We start from the raw sequence: 23,020 nt of genomic DNA, 5'->3' as shown, positions 1-23,020 counted from the left end.
ATTACTACCTGTAGAACAACCAATCAGAACACTACCATTACTACCTGTAGAACAACCAATCAGAACACTACCATTACTACCTGTAGAACAACCAATCAGAACATTACTACCTGTAGAACAACCAATAAGAAAATTAACATTACTACCTGTAGAACAACCAAGCAGAACATTACTACCTGTTGAACAACCAATCAGAACATTAACATTACTACCTGTAGAACAACCAATCAGAACATTACTACCTGTAGAACAACCAATCAGAACATTAACATTACTACCTGTAGAACAACCAATCAGAACACTACCATTACTACCTATAGAACAACCAATCAGAACATTACTACCTGCAGAACAAAAAATCAGAACATCACTACCTGTAGAACAACCAATCAGAACATTACTATCTGCAGAACAACCAATCAGAACATCACTACCTGTAGAACAACCAATCAGAACATTACTACCTGTAGAACAACCATTCAGAACGTTAACATTACTACCTGTAGAACAACTAATCAGAACACCACTACCTGTAGAACAACCAATCAGAACACCACTACCTGTAGAACAACCAATCAGAACACTAACATTACTACCTGTAGAACAACCAATCAGAACACCACTACCTGTAGAACAACCAATCAGAACATTACTACCTGTAGAACAACCAATCAGATCATTAACATTCTTACTATGAATCTGAACAAGGCCTAAGTGATCAAAAATAAAAGTTATAGACAACATTCCAAATTGAGACACTCATTACTGCTAGAAGATTAAGGGCATGGTTCGTAGACACTTGTAACCGGAATTTCCCCATTCTACCCACAAGTTTAAGTATACAAAATTCAGAAGTTCTAACTTAATTTATCCCTTGTCAAAGGTAGAAAGGAAATAGACAATACACTCCATAGTAAATGATTACCAGGTTATACATATTGTATCAGTCCAGTTTTCAATCAAGCACATAATAATCAGGAGCTTTACTAAAACAGGAAACCCTTGAACACCATAATCACTGCAATCATGTCCTCCTCCTGGAGTAACCCCATTTACTTAAAGCTAAATCCAACCAGTCCCAACCATGGGTTCATTGTCCTTAACCTCTTGTCACAATCCCTTCAGTTTGGTCATAGCTACAGGAAAAGTTCCATCTAGTACATTGTTATTATTAGGTGTTATCCAAAGAAATATTGATTCAAAACCTGATTTAACCTCATCTCTTGGTTTGTATTCATCAGGAACTCCTCTCACCTGTCCAATCGCATCTAGATATACTATGGGATCTGATTCATAGGCTTCCCTTACTCTATGCTTTACAGACTCATCCTGCTGTGATTTAATGATAGACACCTGTTGTGTTACTCTAATCAAGGCACAGTCCAGCCTTCTGGTAAAACATGCAAGAGTTTGTTCTGCCCACACATCCCGAAACTATCAGCTATACTTCTGTCCTGATTCTTTAATATTGCAAGAGATAGTGTTACTTGAGTTATATTACCACATGTACCTTTGTAATCCATAATCATTCCTTTATCATCAAATTTACTAACTCCTGCAGTTTCTAACACCCAAATAGTTTAACAATTAACTGTAGTGTTTCTCACATCTATCCCATTATCCCCATAGCTGTAGAAACATTCATATCTACTTTTTACCATAGTAAACCTATCATTATGAGGACCATTTAATTCAGTTCTCATGTCATATGTTGCACATTCATGTTCTCCCAACATATTTTGGTTTAATTCACTTCTACCTTTAGTGCTACCTAATGCCAATCTGCATTCTATGTTACACAAAGGTATGTAGTATTGACTCTGAATACATTGAACATTTTCCATTTAACACATTCTTCAACAGATGCAAGTTCAGGTATTATTAAAATATCAGACAAATGTGATTTGCTAGACAAAATGCAATTGTCCATCCTATGTTTAGTTGCTTCTTACTGAGCCCACCTATACAAGCCATTTGTTATTGCTTTTCTAAATTTTTGATCAATGTTTGATTCTTGGGTAGTTTCTTCATTGTAGCTACCCCAGTTGGTAACAGATGTCCAGATTTCTGCATCAACCCACTTTCTTATGGTTTTTCTATTGTCTTAGTTTGTGTACTAGTCTCTAGTGGGAGGTAATTTTACAATTTCTTCTAGGTTTGTTGCTGTTGCTGTCAAGACCATTCTACCATTCTTCATCTATCCTGTTTCACTGTCTGTTAAAAAGACCATGTGAGGACAGAGAAGTTGATAAGAAAGTCTCCTTTCCATTCTCCTGTCGTTGTTTCTCCGTCCCCTTGAACAACACCTCTATCAGGGGTATCTGCCAGAGTAGGTATGTCATCAGGAGCAACAGGCATGTCACTCCTCCCCATCCCTGGACTCTCTGGATATTCAGGAGAGAGTGTCTGTTGGCTCTTGAAAGTTGCTCCTCGATCCACCTCCTCTTCGTCTCCTGCCTGTCTTCTGCCTGGCTCCTGCCTGGCTCCTGCCTGGCTCCTGCCTGGCTCCTGCCTGGCTCCTGCCTGGCTCCTGCCTGGCCTGGTGGTTGTCCCCTCCTTTCTGACGGGACTTTGGTACAGTGGTTTAGATGGTACCACGTGTTGCTTCCTTTCACCTGGACAGCAGTTAACATTGTTCGAGCCACCTTGTAGGGACCCTCCCTCCTTGGCTCATTCCTTTCTTCTGGAACACTCAGACCTGGTCTCTTGGATCACCAGACGTGGAACCTCTGGTCCTGGTTCAGGTTTCTGCCTTCTTTCTGTGAGGCATTCAAACTTAGAGACTTATGGCCTCTGTTTTATGATCACACCATACATCCACTTATTTCCATCACTTATCATACACCAACTAACATTCCAGCTGAAGCTGGCGACCCCTCTCCTTCTGGTTCCTAAGCATAAGACTTGGAAAGTGAAAAACAAAAACACAACAGTATTGACAATGTGATATGTCATGCATAAATATATTCATGGAAACCGAAATCTGAGACCATGACAATTCCCACTCTCTCTTCACCTGACTCTATGCCTCCAGGATACTTTTCTGCTGGAATCCACAAAAATAAAAGCACTAAAAAGCTTCCTTATGCTTCCACCCAGTCTTCCCCTTTCGGCCCCAGGTTCTGAGAGGTGTTCCCAAATCATGTCATTTTCACTTTGTTTCCCATCTGCTCCATTTCAACTGATAGGCATATCCCTAATAAACATTATATCTTCTTGAAGTAATTCAATACTGTATATGCTTTCACATTAATGCCTTCAACATGTTGTTTAGAGCACAATTACCCTAACATCTGTCCTTTTTCATATGATGCATTAACCAATAAAATAAGTAGCTCCCAAACCCAACAACTGTATGTCTACAGTGGAATCTAGTCTCTCTCTCTCCGCGTCCCCTGTCATGGTGCTTTCAAGCTCACCCATTATTCAGCTGGACCTTACTTCTTGTGAGAATTATGCGCCCACCGAAGAGAGACATGATGATCTTTACCACTGCAGGTGCTGTAAGAAGTATACCCCCAGCCTGGTGTATCTTGATGTACACTCAATCTCTAGAAGTCAGCCCATGCCCTTGGTTATTTCTGGCTTCTTATGTGTTGCTTTTCTCCTGAGGACATACACACTAACACATGGGTTATTTCCTGACAACAGACTTTCTTCTCATGTCAAGATCACTACTTTGTAATATTTAAATAACAGCCCTATTTAAACATTGTCTCAAATACCTCGCCTCCTACCACAGATATTCTTATACATAATGATAGCCAAATTATGGTCCCTACAGCAACTGCTGTTAGAATAACATGTAATCAGTCAAGTGTCTTCTAGTTGGAAGAATATCCAACCTCTTAAAACTCCAAGTCATAACTCTCTTAAACTTTTACCATAGTGTTAAATGTCACCACTATCACTTTTACTCTTACCATAATCTAGGTATGTGTAATGTTCAATTTACTCAGAATTGTCCCTATGTTGTGCATCCCTATATTTTACACAGCCAGCTGTCCTTTCTCTTCTGTGAGTTCTCTCTTCTATTAATATACATAGTCTCTAGAAATAACACCCCTCTACTACCATAACCTTAATTTATGAGCCCCCTCAGATCCCCAATGCAGTCATAGTTCTTCTAACCCATAACACATCATTTACTACTAATTTCCTTCCACAGTTTGATACATACTTAAACATTCTCAAATCAATTTTAGTCAATTTATATAATTCCCTCCTCAGGAACAATAAACACACTTATGTTCCTTAAAACAAAAATAAATTGACCAGACAAGAAAAGAGCAAAATAAATTACAATAACTGCATATTTGTAATAAGTGACCACTACTCATAATGTAACTAAACCTGGGGAAAACGTCCATCCGTTACATTCTATGACCACTACTCATAATGTTGGTCTCCTCCTTCATCCTTGTGTGTATCGCAAAACAGACTATAAACTTTTTATGCAATCAATTATATCAATACAATTTAACATTAAATTTCTAATGACATAATAAAACAAAAGAAACAAAAACCTTTAATCTTCTGTAAGTTCTGTCAACCTCCCTGTCTCAGGATTTAGTTTCCAGAGCTTCCCTAGGCCTAGTAAATTTAAACAGTTCTATGTCCAAATCATAACTAAAACGTTTTATAAATTGTCCAACCCAAATCAGAATTCAGTCCTTAGTGCTTCATTCCCTTAAAAATTTACATTTATACTAAACTTGTAATACCAGTACTATCTATTCATATTACAGCCCCCATTTGCCTCTGTTTTTCTGTCATGAGAGGCCTGGTAATGAAAGGTCAGTAACCTATTCCCCTTTTAGTCTTCCTCCTCCAGCACATATCATTCCAGCATGTCTATTTCAGATACAGTTCACAGGTCATCAGACGCAGTTGTCCCTCACTCTTCCGCTGGTTAGGGAGAGTTAGAGCTTCACACACACTTGTTGTAAAAATATCTCTCCCATGCATTCTGACATCACCTTCCATGATAACTCCCTTATTCTACTGGTGATCTCTCAGACGAGTTACAGATAATTTAACAACATAACCTCTCGCAAACTTCAATATCCCAATGTTGCAAATTTTGTATTGAAACAAAAACACACAATGAAATCATCTTTACTTATATCATAATCCATTTGGAGTGACTGTCATCCCTTGTTAACAGATATTTCCTTTCTATATGCAGACTGAACAAAGCACATGTGTATATTTACCCAAAGACAATAACCCCATGGAACTGATCATTTTCCTTCTGAACACATGATTCAACAACAACATGTTAAATAAAAAATACAATTATTTGAGTAACTAGTCAATTTAAGATTACAACTCTTCATCATTTTCATATGGAAATAATAGAATTTCAAAGTAATTGTACACTCTGAATAGAGACTGGTGTTTCTTAGTCATTTTATATTTAAATCCCACCTGTTCCAATAATTTCTAGTGAAGTTGATCAGTCTTCACGGGAAATTCTTAGGATTCAGGGCATTTGACACCATTAATTGTTTCCTCTCCCCTCTCTGTCCCTGTCCTTCAGAACCCATTTGGATACATTTCAAAACATTTCCATCTTCCTGTATACCCAGTTTAAAACTGAATTGAAAAAGGTCCATCCAAATTAAATCCCATAGGCCTTTCCAGTAATCTAATCATTTTAACCTGTGTCATTAGTTTAGTATAGTATACAAAACTATTGGTTAACCACTGTAGAACCTTCAAAAAGTTGATGCTGTCTTATCATCTTGTTAGTCAATACGTCACATGGTTCTCAAACCCCCAAATATGTTGTACTGAACAGAGTTGAACCAAACTTTCTGAATCATTACTTCCTACTAATAGTAAAAGTTTAATTTAAATTTGGCAATTCCAATGCTGGCGTTTAACCCAATTATTTCTTCAACTCGACAAACATTTCCTCACACTCTTGATTCCATTCTATAAGTGTTTTAACAGTTTCAGAGAATGTCGGCATAAAATGTCTAACAATATTGAAAACCCCTTATGTTTTCCTGAGCATGCGCGAAGAGTTTAGCCATGCCTCAGAACGCATAGTTTCTACCCGATCCTGGGTTAAGTCTTGCCTTCAGAAATTGAAAACCTCAAATATACTACATTCTGCTTTGCCTGTTCCTCCAACTAATTTACTACGGTGGTGATCTCTCATATAAGTTTATTTTCCGTTGTTTGACGCTAATAACAAATCATCCTCGTATTTTATCACCACAGAAACGATTGTTTCAAAGCAAAATGATACCAAGTGGAACCATTTGTAAATCCCATCGGTGCTCTGATAACAGTTAGGCAGAACGTGATCTAATACGTCTGCCATCACATAGAAACTGTCATCTCTACGAACCCCTCATTGATTGAACAGAGATCATATATACACCGCTATGTGAAAGTTCCATTCTTACTAAGCTCAAAACGATTAGTTGTTGCTCTATTGAAAAGGATGCAAACTCTCGTACACCTGCATTCCTGCTACTGCACTAGGCTCCAGTGTCTCCCTACACACATTCTTCCCATAGTCCCATATCTAAAACAGGGAGCTATCTTCTTACGTTTTGATATTTTATGGTTTTTATGGCTCTACTCACCCCTCGCACGTCTGCGAGGCGAGCAGAGTCACATCTGGCCCCCATCGTAATGTATTTTCTGATGATAGAATGTTGATTTCAAAACACTGGTAAATTGAGCTTCTTATTCTGGTTTTATTTGATTCTATTTATACAGTTTACCGGGTAATGTTGCCCTACATTATCCAGTTTGCTCTTTCACATTCAAACCAAATTGGTGGAATTATTGTGCGCTTCTTTCAGCGACTCCATGGCTTTACTAAATTCCATTACTTTAACTTTATTACATCCTATTTATCACACTTTCCCGTCTAATTCAGCTGTTGTTTATATCTACACTTTCTTATCTCTTTATATTTATTCACTTATGATATTCTATCCTACTGTTACTTATATTCCTAATTTATCCTACCTATTCTCTATACTTGTAGAGTCTCTCCAGACCCACTCTCTCTCCTAGATGGTGTAACTTCTTAGGGGTCCTGCAACTACAGTGTTACCCCCCGTTTTCCTCCTACCGTCCTTCACGGTGCTGTAATATCTCTAGTATATACTACAGACTATACCATGGTATGGTTCTTTATGTATTTGTTGTTACTATTTATTCTAAATAGCCTGAGTTTATTTTAACCATATAGTATATCTGTTGCCTATCTGTATGTTTTATCTCTCTACTGGCGTCCTATTCATTTTGAGGGCTATTTATACCTCAACTTTACTTGATTAAATCCTCCTTTTTTATTTATTTATTTTTATTTTATTCTATATAATGTCTATTCTTTTCTATTTATATTTATTTGCTCGCTATTTTATCCGATTGTTTCTTATTGCTTCGTTCCTATTTTATTCTGTCTATCTTAGTCCTGGTTCCTATTTTTCAGGGTTTCCCCAGACCATCTCTGTCTCTCCTAGTTATCGTAATCTGATCCTTTTTCCCTAGGCTGTGACCCCCTAGGGATCCAGCATTTTTAAGGTATTTTATTCATACCAGTGTTTACACCGCGTTATGTTATCCGTTTTGTAAGTGCTAGAAGTTTATCTCGGTTCTGTATTTTATCTTATTTTATTCTAGCTGACCTGACTTTATTTTAACTACCCACTATATTTTATATCTTATCTGTGTGTTTTTTCTTTCCTCCCTACACACCGTGTATACTATGTGTATGTGTTTACTGCCTTTTTGTCGTATCCTATGTATTTCCCAGTTTTATCAATTTAACATACTTTATTATATCAATGTTCTACTTTTACATATGGCTTTCCTTATCCGTTATCTATTGGCTTTGTCCCCTTTTTCCCAACGAGAGTTTAACCCGACTCTCCCTCCTATATCATATATCAAGCGGCTGCCACAGCGGAGCCTCACAGTTCCTCCTATGTCCCAAAATAGCGCACACACACACACACAATATTTCTCCTTCTTGCTCCACTCTTCTGGCTCACTCTGATATACTTCTCTTACCCAAACTTTCACTCATTCAGTCTTTTATTTGCATTCATACAATCTTTATTCACATTCGTTCATTCACACCTCGCTTTTCCTAAAGCGACCTATAAACCTCAGTCTATTCCTGATACACTTCCTCAACACAGGATAACTTTGTATTCATAGGATTTTTGTAGTATGTCGGAAATTCTGCTTAATCGAGTCAGCTTCCCTTCACACTGTTTGCCCACCCGTACTATCCTCTATCCCTTAGAGCAGCTACGTGGTGCGCCCTACTGATCTTCCGACGCCGTTAGCTAAGCGGAGCGATATTATCTTTAGGACTACATTTTTGCAGTTACCATTCGTCTATTTTGGGTCGAATTTCTCCTGCGTCCTAACTAATGTTTTGCAGTTACCATTGACCTATCAAGTCAATCTCTCCTGCGTCCTAACTAATTGTTTGCAGTTACCATTGACCTATCAAGTCAATCTCTCCTGCGTCCTAACTAATTGTTTGCAGTTACCATTGACCTATCAAGTCAATCTCTCCTGCGTCCTAACTAATTGTTTGCAGTTACCATTGACCTATCAAGTCAATCTCTCCTGCTCCCTAACTATTCACTTCAAACGGACCCCCGTTAATTTGGGTGGTATCGTGAACAACCCACCCAAAGCAGACCTCTTCCTAATTCCTTTTGTAAGAGCGGTATCGTGGGATTTCTACCTACTTATTTATGCAGCCATCTACTCCCGTAGAGCTGTATATCTAAGTAACCTATCTAAGCAGTCCTTCTACTAGTTTTGATCGAAGCGGTATCACAGGTTTTTCTATCTATTTATCAATTTGTTTTGACCACACGTGCAAGCAGCAGCAGTAGCCCCACACTAGGTCAGGCAGTTCAGTCAAAAGAGAGCAAACGCACACACCTCCCGGGCCACACAAGGTCCCCAGATGAGTGGTCTCGCGAGAGGAGCAACCCGAATCACACACCCAACACGAATCGCCTGATCAGGTTGATTGGGCTGTGTTCACGCACATCCCAAAACAGGTCCTGAAACAGTCAAACTCGGCCAAGTAGAATCAGACGGGACAACCCCACCCAACCAATGTGGGTTCGTTAGAACAGTCCGATTAATGCAAGCACAAGCCCTCTCCGCTAAACATCCTACTCCAGCAGGTTCAGAATTTACTACGCATGTAATCCCAACAAAATGTACATATATTATATTTAACAATCCCCCAATTTAGGCATGCAGTTTTATTGAATTCACAAGTTCTTCCAGTACTACTGGGTTTTTAGGAGTTCTTTAAATAGAGAGACCTACGTGGCGTCCCCTTCGTTGAGACTGAATTCCTGAAGCAATCTACACAAACATTTCAACTATTGTAAGAACAAGCTTACCTTATTATAGTTGGGTGGCCACCTGTTTGTGAGATTGTCCAGAGAAACCGTCACCAACCAAAAAAACCGCCGTTATTCAAGATCCCTTCTGCCTCCTGGCATGCTCGCCAAAATATGTTGTGGAAAATTGTCTTAAGAATAACACTTCTTACAAGAACTTGTAAATTCAATATAGACTTTAATACAAAGTAACAAAGCCGAGCCGGTCCGCGGACAACAACTGCCTTCCTTAGGCCCCGGCTCTGCTTTTATGCATATACAATACATAGGTCCATCCTTTATGTAAATAAAGTAAAACCGCCTATGCGTTCTGCCACCTTTTTCTTTCAACCCAATGGATAACGCCCATATCTGCTTTTAGCTCTAACATTGTAGTGACTGGATAACGCCCATATCTGCTTTTAGCTCTAACATAGTAGAGGCTAGACTCTCCTCATATGGATATGAAAATAATGCATGCATTGCAGGCTTACGCTTGGCATATATTTAGTCATGGCCATACATACAGCTTGCCTGGCCTTTGCGTGGTTCCTGCTTGGGGATGTATAGCCATCTGTTATTTCCACTCAGGGCCTGCTGTCAGTCTCCTCTTTCGCTAGCTAATGTATTTCTATCTTTCTTCCCTCAGCAAGTCTACCTTTCTCCCACACCCCCAGACCCAGTCCAGTAATATAAACCCAGTAACACCCAGACCCAGTCCAGTACTATAAACCCAGAAACACCAGTACTATAAACCCAGTAACCCCCAGACCCAGTACTCTAAACCCAGTAACACCCAGTACTAAAAACCCAGTAACACCCAGACCCAGTACTATAAAACCAGTAACCCCCAGACCCAGTCCAGAACTATAAACCCAGGAACACCCAGTACTATAAACCCAGTAACACCCAGTACAGTAATATAAACCCAGCAACACCCAGACCAGTACTATAAAACCAGTAACACCCAGACCCAGTACTATAAACCCAGTAACACCCAGACCCAGTCCAGTACTATAAACTCAGTAACACCCAGACCCAGTACTATAAACCCAGTAACACTCAGACCCAGTCCAGTACTATAAACCCAGCAACACCCAGACCTAGTCCAGTACTATTAACCCAGTAACACTCAGACCTAGTCCAGTACTATTAACCCAGTAACAGCCAGTACTAAAAACCCAGTAACACTCAGTACTATAAACCCAGAAACACCCAGACCCAGTACTATAAACCCAGTGACACTTAGTCCTAGTCCAGTACTATTAACCCATTAACACCCAGACCCAGTACTATAAACCCAGTAACACTCAGACCCAGTCCAGTACTATTAACCCAGTAACACCCAGTACTATAAACCCAGTAACACCCAGTACTATAAACCCAGTAACACCCAGATCCAGTACTATAAACCCAGTGACACTCAGACCTGGTCCAGTACTATTAACCCAGTAACACCCAGACCCAGTACTATAAACCCAGTAACACTCAGACCTAGTCCAGTACTATTAACCCAGTAACACCCAAACCTAGTCCAGTACTATAAACCCAGTAACACCCAGACCCAGTCCAGTACTATAAACCCAGTAACACCCAGTACTATAAACCCACACTGGCTCTACACTACCCCACACACTGGCTCTACACTACCCCACACTTGCTCTACACTACCCCACACAATGGCTCTACACTACCCCCCACACTGGCTCTACACTACCCCCCACACTGGCTCTACACTACCATACACACTGGCTCTACACTACCCCACAAACTGGCTCTATACTACCCCACACACTGGCTCTACACTACCCCCCACACTGGCTCTACACTACCCCACACTGGCTCTACACTACCCCCCACACTGGCTCTACACTACCCCACACTGGCTCTACACTACCCCACACTGGCTCTACACTACCCCCCACACTGGCTCTACACTACCCCACACTGGCTCTACACTACCATACACACTGGCTCTACACTACCCCACAAACTGGCTCTATACTACCCCACACACTGGCTCTACACTACCCCCCACACTGGCTCTACACTACCCCACACTGGCTCTACACTACCCCCCACACTGGCTCTACACTACCCCCCACACTGGCTCTACACTACCCCCCACACTGGCTCTACACTACCCCCCACACTGGCTCTACACTACCCCACACACTGGCTCTACATTACCCCACACTGGCTCTACACTACCCCACACTGGCTCTACACTACCCCCACACTGGATCTACACTACCCCACACTGGCTCTACACTACCATACACACTGGCTCTACACTACCCCACAAACTGGCTCTACACTACCCCCCACACTGGCTCTACACTACCCCACACACTGGCTCTACATTACCCCACACTGGCTCTAAACTACCCCACACTGGCTCTACACTACCCCCCACACTGGCTCTACACTACCCCACACTGGCTCTACACTACCCCCCACACTGGCTCTACACTACCCCCACAATGGCTCTACACTACCCCACACACTGGCTCTACACTACCCCACACACTGGCTCTACACTACCCCACACACCGGCTCTACACTACCCCCACACACCTGCTCTACACTACCCCCACACACCTGCTCTACACTACCCCACACAATGGCTCTACACTACCCCAAACACTGGCTCTACACTACCCCACAAACTGGCTCTACACTACCCCCCCACACTGGCTCTACACTACCCCCCCACACTGGCTCTACACTACCCCCCACACTGGCTCTACACTACCCCACACACTGGCTCTACACTACCCCACACACTGGCTCTACACTACCCCACACTGGCTCTACACTACCCCCCACACTGGCTCTACACTTCCCCACACTGGCTCTACACTACCATACACACTGGCTCTACACTACCCCACAAACTGCTCTATATTACCCCACACACTACCCCCCACACTGGCTCTACACTACCCCACACTGGCTCTACACTACCCCCCACACTGGCTCTACACTACCCCCCACACTGGCTCTACACTACCTCCCACACTGGCTCTACACTACCCCACACACTGGCTCTACACTACCCCCACACTGGCTCTACACTACCCCACACACTGGCTCTACACTACCCACCACACTGGCTCTACACTACCCCACACTGGCTCTACACTACCCCACACACTGACTCTACACTACCCCCCACACTGGCTCTACACTACCATACACACTGGCTCTACACTACCCCACAAACTGGCTCTATATTACCCCACACACTGGCTCTACACTACCCCCCACACTGGCTCTACACTACCCCACACTGGCTCTACACTACCCCCCACACTGGCTCTACACTACCCCCCACACTGGCTCTACACTACCTCCCACACTGGCTCTACACTACCCCACAAACTGGCTCTACACTACCCCCCACACTGGCTCTACACTACCCCCCCACACTGGCTCTACACTACCCCACACACTGGCTCTACACTACCCCCCACACTGGCTCTACACTACCCCCACACTGGCTCTACACTACCCCCCATACTGGCTCTACACTACCCCCACACACTGGCTCTACACTACCCCACACACTGGCTCTACACAACCCCCCACACTGGCTCTACACTACCCACCACACTGGCTCTACACTACCCCACACACTGGCTCTACACTACCCCCCACACTGGAAAGACACTACCCCATACACTGGCTCTACACTACCCCCCACACTGGCTATACACTACCCCACACACTGGCTCTACACTATCCCCACACACTGGCTCTACACTACCCCACACACTGGCTCTACACTACCCCCCACACTGGCTCTACACTACCCCCACACTGGCTCTACACTACCCCCCACACTGGCTCTACACTACCCCCCACACTGGCTCTACACTACCCCCCACACTGGCTCTACACTACCCCCACACACTGGCTCTACACTACCCCACACACTGGCTCTACACTACCCCCCACACTGGCTCTACACTACCCCACACACTGGCTCTACACTACCCCCCACACTGGATCTACACTACCCCCACACACCTGCTCTACACTACCCCCCACACTGGATCTACACTACCCCACACACTGGCTCTACATTACCCCCCACACTGGCTCTACACTACCCCACACACTGGCTCTACACTACCCCCCACACTGGCTCTACACTACGCCCCACATTGGCTCTACACTACCCCACATACTGGCTCTACACTACCCCCACACACTGGCTCTACACTACCCCACACACTGGCTCTACACTACCCCCCACACTGGCTCTACACTACCCCCCCACACTGGCTCTACACTACCCCCCCACACTGGCTCTACACTAACCCCACACTGGCTCTACACTACCCCCCACACTGGCTCTACACTACCCCACACTGGCTCTACACTACCCCACACTGGCTCTACACTACCATACACACTGGCTCTACACTACCATACACACTGGCTCTACACTACCCCACACACTGGCTCTATACTACCCCACACACTGGCTCTACACTACCCCCCACACTGGCTCTACACTACCCCCCACACTGGCTCTACACTACCCCCCACACTGGCTCTACACTACCCCACACACTGGCTCTACAATACCCCACACACTGGCTCTACACTACCCCACACACTGGCTCTACAATACCCCACACACTGGATCTACACTACCCCCCACACTGGATCTACACTACCCCCACACACCTGCTCTACACTACCCCCACACTGGATCTACACTACCCCACACACTGGCCTCTACATTACCCCCCACACTGGCCTCTACACTACCCCACACACTGGCTCTACACTAACCCCCCACACTGGCTCTACACTACGCCCCACATTGGGTCTACACTACCCCACACACTGGCCTCTACACTACCCCCCCACACTGGCTCTACACTACCCCCACACTGGCTCTACACTACCCCCATACTGGCTCTACACTACCCCCACACACTGGCTCTACACTACCCCACACACTGGCTCTACACTACCCCACACACTGGCTCTACACTACCCCACACACTGGCTCTACACTACCCCCCACACTGGATCTACACTACCCCACACACTGGCTCTACATTACCCCCCACACTGGCTCTACACTACCCCACACACTGGCTCTACACTACCCCCCACACTGGCTCTACACTACCCCACACACTGGCTCTACAATACCCCACACACTGGCTCTACACTACCCCCCACACTGGCTCTACACTAACCCCCACACTGGCTCTACACTACCCCCCCACACTGGCTCTACACTACCCCCCCACACTGGCCTCTACACTAACCCCACACTGGCCTCTACACTACCCCCCACACTGGCTCTACACTACCCCCACACTGGTCTCTACACTACCCCCACACTGGCTCTACACTACCCCCCACACTGGCTCTACACTACCCCACACACTGGCTCTACACTACCCCACACTGGCTCTACACTACCCCCCACACTGGCTCTACACTACCCCACACACTGGCTCTACACTACCCCGCACACTGGCTCTACACTACCCCCCACACTGGATCTACACTACCCCCACACACCTGCTCTACACTACCCCCCACACTGGATCTACACTACCCCACACACTGGCTCTACATTACCCCCCACACTGGCTCTACACTACCCCACACACTGGCTCTACACTAACCCCCACACTGGCTCTACACTACGCCCCACATTGGGTCTACACTACCCCACACACTGGCTCTACACTACCCCCCACACTGGCTCTACACTACCCCCACACTGGCTCTACACTACCCCCCATACTGGCTCTACACTACCCCCACACACTGGCTCTACACTACCCCACACACTGGCTCTACACTACCCCCCACACTGGCTCTACACTACCCCACCACACTGGCTCTACACTACCCCACACACTGGCTCTACACTACCCCCCACACTGGAAAGACACTACCCCACACACTGGCTCTACACTACCCCCCACACTGGCTCTACACTACCCCACACACTGGCTCTACACTACCCCACACACTGGCTCTACACTACCCCACACACTGGCTCTACACTACCCCCCACACTGGCTCTACACTACCCCCCACACTGGCTCTACACTACCCCCCACACTGGCTCTACACTACCCCCACACTGGCTCTACACTACCCCCACACTGGTCTCTACACTACCCCACACACTGGCTCTACACTACCCACACACTGGCTCTACACTACCCCCCACACTGGCTCTACACTACCCCCCACACTGGCTCTACACTACCCCCACACTGGCTCTACACTACCCCCCACACTGGCTCTACACTACCCCCACACTGGCTCTACACTACCCCCACACTGGCTCTACACTACCCCCACACTGGCTCTACACTACCATACACACTGGCTCTACACTACCCCACACACTGGCTCTACACTACCCCACACACTGGCTCTACACTACCCCCCACACTGGCTCTACACTACCCCCACACTGGCTCCACACTACCCCCACACACTGGCTCTACACTACCCCACACACTGGCTCTACACTACCCCCACACTGGCTCTACACTACCCCCCACACTGGCTCTACACTACCCCCCACACTGGCTCTACACTAACCCCACACTGGCTCTACACTACCCCCCACACTGGCTCTACACTACCCCACACTGGCCTCTACACTACCCCCACACTGGCTCTACACTACCCCCCACACTGGCTCTACACTACCCCACACACTGGCTCTACACTACCCCACACACTGGCTCTATACTACCCCACACACTGGCTCTACACTACACCCCCACACTGGCTCTACACTACCCCCACACTGGATCTACACTACCCCCACACACTGGCTCTACACTACCCCCCACACTGGCTCTACACTACCCCACACACTGGCTCTACACTACCCCCACACTGGCTCTACACTACCCCCACACACTGGCTCTACACTACCCCCACACTGGCTCTACACTACCCCCCACACTGGCTCTACACTACCCCCCACACTGGCCTCTACACTACCCCCCCACACTGGCTCTACACTACCCCCACACTGGCTCTACACTACCCCCCACACTGGCTCTACACTACCCCACACTGGCTCTACACTACCCCACACTGCCTCTACACTACCCCCCACACTGGCTCTACACTACCCCACACTGGCTCTACACTACCCCCACACTGGCTCTACACTACCCCCCACACTGGCTCTACACTACCCCACACACTGGCTCTACACTACCCCGCACACTGGCTCTACACTACCCCCCACACTGGATCTACACTACCCCCACACACTGGCCTCTACACTACCCCCCACACTGGATCTACACTACCCCACACACTGGCTCTACACTACCCCCCACACTGGCTCTACACTACCCCACACACTGGCTCTACACTACCCCCCACACTGGCTCTACACTACGCCCCACATTGGCTCTACACTACCCCACACACTGGCTCTACACTACCCCCCACACTGGCTCTACACTACCCCCACACTGGCTCTACACTACCCCCCATACTGGCTCTACACTACCCCCACACACTGGCTCTACACTACCCCACACACTGGCTCTACACTACCCCCCACACTGGCTCTACACTACCCCCCACACTGGCTCTACACTACCCCCACACACTGGCTCTACACTACCCCCCACACTGGAAAGACACTACCCCACACACTGGCTCTACACTACCCCCCACACTGGCTATACACTACCCCACACACTGGTTTCTACACTACCCCCACACACTGGCTCTACACTACCCCACACACTGGCCTCTACACTACCCCACACTGGCTCTACACTACCCCCACACACTGGCTCTACACTACCCCCCACACTGGCTCTACACTACCCCCCACACTGGCTCTACACTACCCCCCACACTGGCTCTACACTACCCCACACACTGGCTCTACACTACCCCCACACACTGGCTCTACACTACCCCCCACACTGGCTCTACACTACCCCACACACTGGTCTCTACACTACCCCCACACTGGATCTACACTACCCCCACACACCGGCTCTACACTACCCCCACACTGGATCTACACTACCCCACACACTGGCTCTACATTACCCCCACACTGGCTCTACACTACCCCACACACTGGCTCTACACTACCCCCCACACTGGCTCTACACTACGCCCCACATTGGCTCCACACTACCCCCACACACTGGCCTCTACACTACCCCCACACACTGGTCTCTACACTACCCCCACACACTGGCTCTACACTACCCCCCACACTGGTCTCTACACTACCCCCCACACTGGCTCTACACTACCCCCACACACTGGCTCTACAATACCCCACACACTGGCTCTACACTACCCCCACACTGGCTCTACACTACCCCCACACTGGCTCTACACTACCCCCCACACTGGCTCTACACTACCCCCCACACTGGCTCTACACTACCCCCACACTGGTCTCTACACTACCCCCACACTGGCTCTACACTACCCCCCACACTGGCTCTCACACTACCCCCACACTGGCTCTACACTACCCCCACACACTGGCTCTACACTACCCCCGCACACTGGCTCTACACTACCCCCCACACTGGCTCTACACTACCCCCACACACCGGCTCTACACTACCCCCCACACTGGTTCTACACTACCCCACACACTGGCTCTACACTACCCCCCACACTGGCTCTACACTACCCCCACACACTGGCTCTACACTAACCCCCACACTGGCTCTCACACTACCCCACACACTGGGCTCTACACTACCCCCACACTGGCTCTACACTACCCCCCACACTGGCTCTACACTACCCCCACACTGGCTCTACACTACCCCCACACACTGGCTCTACACTACCCCCACACACTGGCTCTACACTACCCCCCACACTGGCTCTACACTACCCACCACACTGGCTCTACACTACCCCACACACTGGCTCTACACTACCCCCACACTGGCAGACACTACCCCACACACTGGCTCTACACTACCCCCCACACTGGCTTATACACTACCCCACACACTGGCTCTACACTACCCCACACACTGGTCTCTACACTACCCCACACACTGGCTCTCACACTACCCCCCACACTGGCTCTACACTACCCCCACACTGGCTCTACACTACCCCCACACTGGTCTCTACACTACCCCCACACACTGGCTCTACACTACCCCCACACACTGGCTCTACACTACCCCCCACACTGGCTCTACACTACCCCACCACACTGGCTCTACACTACCCCCACACACTGGCTCTACACTACCCCCCACACTGGAAAGACACTACCCCAACACTGGCCTCTACACTACCCCCCACACTGGCTATACACTACCCCCACACACTGGCCTCTACACTACCCCACACTGGCTCTACACTACCCCCACACACTGGCCTCTACACTACCCCACACACTGGCTCTACACTACCCCCACACTGGCTCTACACTACCCCCCACACTGGCTCTACACTACCCCCCACACTGGCTCTACACTACCCCCACACTGGCCTCTACACTACCCCACACACTGGCTCTACACTACCCCCACACACTGGCTCTACACTACCCCCACACACTGGCTCTACACTACCCCCACACTGGCTCTACACTACCCCCCACACTGGCCTCTACACTACCCCCCACACTGGCTCTACACTACCCCCACACTGGCCTCTACACTACCCCCACACTGGCTCTACACTACCCACACACTGGCTCTACACTACCACCCACACTGGCTCTACACTACCCCCACACTGGCTCTACACTACCCCCACACTGGCTCTACACTACCACACACTGGCCTCTACACTACCACACACACTGGCCTCTACACTACCCCACACACTGGCTCTACACTACCCCCACACACTGGTCTCTACACTACCCCCCACACTGGCCTCTACACTACCCCCCACACTGGCTCTACACTACCCCCCACACTGGCTCTACACTACCCCCACACACTGGCCTCTACAATACCCCCACACACTGGCTCTACACTACCCCCACACACTGGTCTCTACAATACCCCACACACTGGCTCTACACTACCCCCCACACTGGATCTACACTACCCCCACACACTGCTCTACACTACCCCCCACACTGGATCTACACTACCCCACACACTGGCTCTACATTACCCCCACACTGGTCTCTACACTACCCCACACACTGGCTCTACACTAACCCCGACACTGGCTTTCACACTACGCCCCACATTGGGTCTACACTACCCCACACACTGGCTCTACACTACCCCCCACACTGGCTCTACACTACCCCCACACTGGCTTCTACACTACCCCCATACTGGCTCTACACTACCCCCACACACTGGCCTCTACACTACCCCACACACTGGCCTCTACACTACCCCCCACACTGGCTCTACACTACCCACCACACTGGCTCTACACTACCCCACACACTGGCTCTACACTACCCCCCACACTGGAAAGACACTACCCCATACACTGGCTCTACACTACCCCCCACACTGGCTATACACTACCCCACACACTGGCTCTACACTACCCCACACACTGGTCTCTACACTACCCCACACACTGGCTCTACACTACCCCCACACTGGCTCTACACTACCCCCCACACTGGCTCTACACTACCCCCACACTGGTCTCTACACTACCCCCCACACTGGCTCTACACTACCCCCACACTGGTCTCTACACTACCCCCACACTGGCTCTACACTACCCCACACACTGGCTCTACACTACCCCCCACACTGGCTCTACACTACCCCCACACTGGCTCTACACTACCCCCACACACTGGCCTCTACACTACCCCACACTGGCCTCTACACTACCCCCACACTGGCTCTACACTACCCCCACACTGGCTCTACACTACCCCCACACTGGCCTCTACACTACCCCCACACTGGCTCTCACACTACCCCCCACACTGGCTTCTACACTACCCCCACACTGGCTCTACACTACCCCCCACACTGGCTCTACACTACCCCCCACACTGGCTCTACACTACCCCCACACACTGGCTCTACACTACCCCCACACACTGGCCTCTACACTACCCCCCACACTGGCCTCTACACTACCCCACCACACTGGCTCTACACTACCCCCACACACTGGTTTCTACACTACCCCCACACTGGCTTTAACACTACCCCACACACTGGCTTCTACACTACCCCCCACACTGGCTCTACACTACCCCACACACTGGCTCTACACTACCCCACACACTGGTCTCTACACTACCCCACACACTGGCTCTACACTACCCCCCACACTGGTCTCTACACTACCCCCCACACTGGCCTCTACACTACCCCCCACACTGGCTCTACACTACCCCCCACACTGGCTCTACACTACCCCACACACTGGTCTCTACACTACCCCCCACACTGGCTCTACACTACCCCCACACACTGGCTCTACACTACCCCCACACTGGATCTACACTACCCCCACACACTGGCTCTCACATTACCCCCCACACTGGCTCTACACTACCCCACACACTGGCTCTACACTACCCCCACACTGGATCTACACTACCCCACACACTGGCTTCTACACTACCCCCCACACTGGCCTCTACACTACCCCCACACACTGGCTCTACACTACCCCCCACACTGGCTCTACACTACCCCACACACTGGTCTCTACACTACCCCCACACTGGCTCTACACTACCCCCACAACTGGCTCTACACTACCCCCCACACTGGCCTCTACACTACCCCACACACTGGCTCTACACTACCCCCCACACTGGTCTCTACACTACCCCCCACACTGGCTCTACACTACCCCCACACACTGGCTTCTACACTACCCCCACACTGGCCTCTACACTACCCCACACACTGGCTCTACACTACCCCCACACTGGTTTCTACACTACCCCCACACACTGGTCTCTACACTACCCCCCACACTGGCTCTACACTCACACTCACCCCCCACACTGGCTCTACACTACCCCACACACTGGCTCTACACTACCCCCCACACTGGCTCTACACTACCCCACACACTGGCTCTCACACTACCCCACCACACTGGCTCTACACTACCCCCACACTGGCTCTACACTACCCCACACACTGGTCTCTACACTACCCCCACACTGGTCTCTACACTACCCCACACACTGGCTCTACACTACCCCAAACACTGGCTCTACACTACCCCACAAACTGGCTTTCTACACTACCCCCCACACTGGCCTCTACACTACCCCCCACACTGGTTTCTACACTACCCCCCACACTGGCTCTACACTACCCCACACACTGGTCTCTACACTACCCCACACTGGCTCTACACTACCCCACACTGGCTCTACACTACCCCCCACACTGGCTCTACACTACCCCACACTGGCTCTACACTACCCCACACACTGGCTCTACACTACCCGCCACACTGGCTCTACACTACCCCACACACTGGCTCTACACTACCCCCCACACTGGAACGACACTACCCCACACACTGGCTCTACACTACCCCACACACTGGCTCTACACTACCCCCCACACTGGATCTACACTACCCCCACACACGGCTCTACACTACCCCCACACTGGCTCTACACTACCCCCACACACTGGCCTCTACACTACCCCCCACACTGGCTCTACACTACCCCCACACTGGCTCTACACTACCCCCCACACTGGTCTCTACACTACCCCCACACACTGGCTCTACACTACCCCACACACTGGTTTCTACACTACCCCACACACTGGCTCTACAATACCCCACACACTGGTTCTACACTACCCCCCACACTGGATCTACACTACCCCCACACACGGCTCTACACTACCCCCACACTGGATCTACACTACCCCACACACTGGCTCTACATTACCCCCCACACTGGCTCTACACTACCCCACACACTGGCTCTACACTACCCCCCACACTGGCTCTACACTACGCCCCACATTGGCTCTACACTACCCCACACACTGGCTCTACACTACCCCCCACACTGGCTCTACACTACCCCCACACTGGCTCTACACTACCCCCATACTGGCTCTACACTACCCCCACACACTGGTCTCTACACTACCCCACACACTGGTTTCTACACTACCCCCCACACTGGTCTCTACACTACCCACCACACTGGCTCTACACTACCCCCACACACTGGCTTCTACACTACCCCCCACACTGGTTCACACTACCCCACACACTGGCTCTACACTACCCCCCACACTGGCTATACACTACCCCCACACACTGGCTCTACACTACCCCACACACTGGTTTCTACACTACCCCACACACTGGCCTCTACACTACCCCCACACTGGCTCTACACTACCCCCCACACTGGTCTCTACACTACCCCCCACACTGGCTCTACACTACCCCCCACACTGGCTCTACACTACCCCCACACTGGCTCTACACTACCCCCACACTGGTCTCTACACTACCCCCACACACTGGCTCTACACTACCCCCACACTGGCTCTACACTACCCCCCACACTGGTTTCTACACTACCCCCCACACTGGCTCTACACTACCCCCCACACTGGCTTCTACACTACCCCACACACTGGCTCTACACTACCCCCACA

The 23,020-nt window shown here is 48.9% G+C and overlaps 1 long non-coding RNA gene and 1 pseudogene across 1 annotated transcript; both read right to left on the bottom strand.

Annotated features, from left to right (window-relative positions):
- Positions 1–23,020, bottom strand: part of LOC106591814 (ryanodine receptor 2-like) — a 503,114-nt pseudogene that overhangs the window by 348,625 nt on the left and 131,469 nt on the right.
- LOC123728721 (uncharacterized) lies at positions 1,731–5,269 on the bottom strand. Its single transcript, XR_006760432.1, has 2 exons — positions 3,420–5,269; positions 1,731–2,903 (listed from the first exon to the last, which is right to left on the bottom strand). It is a non-coding gene; the product is annotated as an uncharacterized lncRNA (long non-coding RNA).

The sequence above is a fragment of the Salmo salar genome, chromosome ssa18 (genome assembly GCF_905237065.1).
Source record: "Salmo salar chromosome ssa18, Ssal_v3.1, whole genome shotgun sequence".
Taxonomy (NCBI): Eukaryota; Metazoa; Chordata; class Actinopteri; order Salmoniformes; family Salmonidae; genus Salmo; species Salmo salar.
The sequence above is the reverse complement of the archived record's forward strand: the minus strand, read 5'-3'. Positions and strand labels throughout refer to the sequence as shown.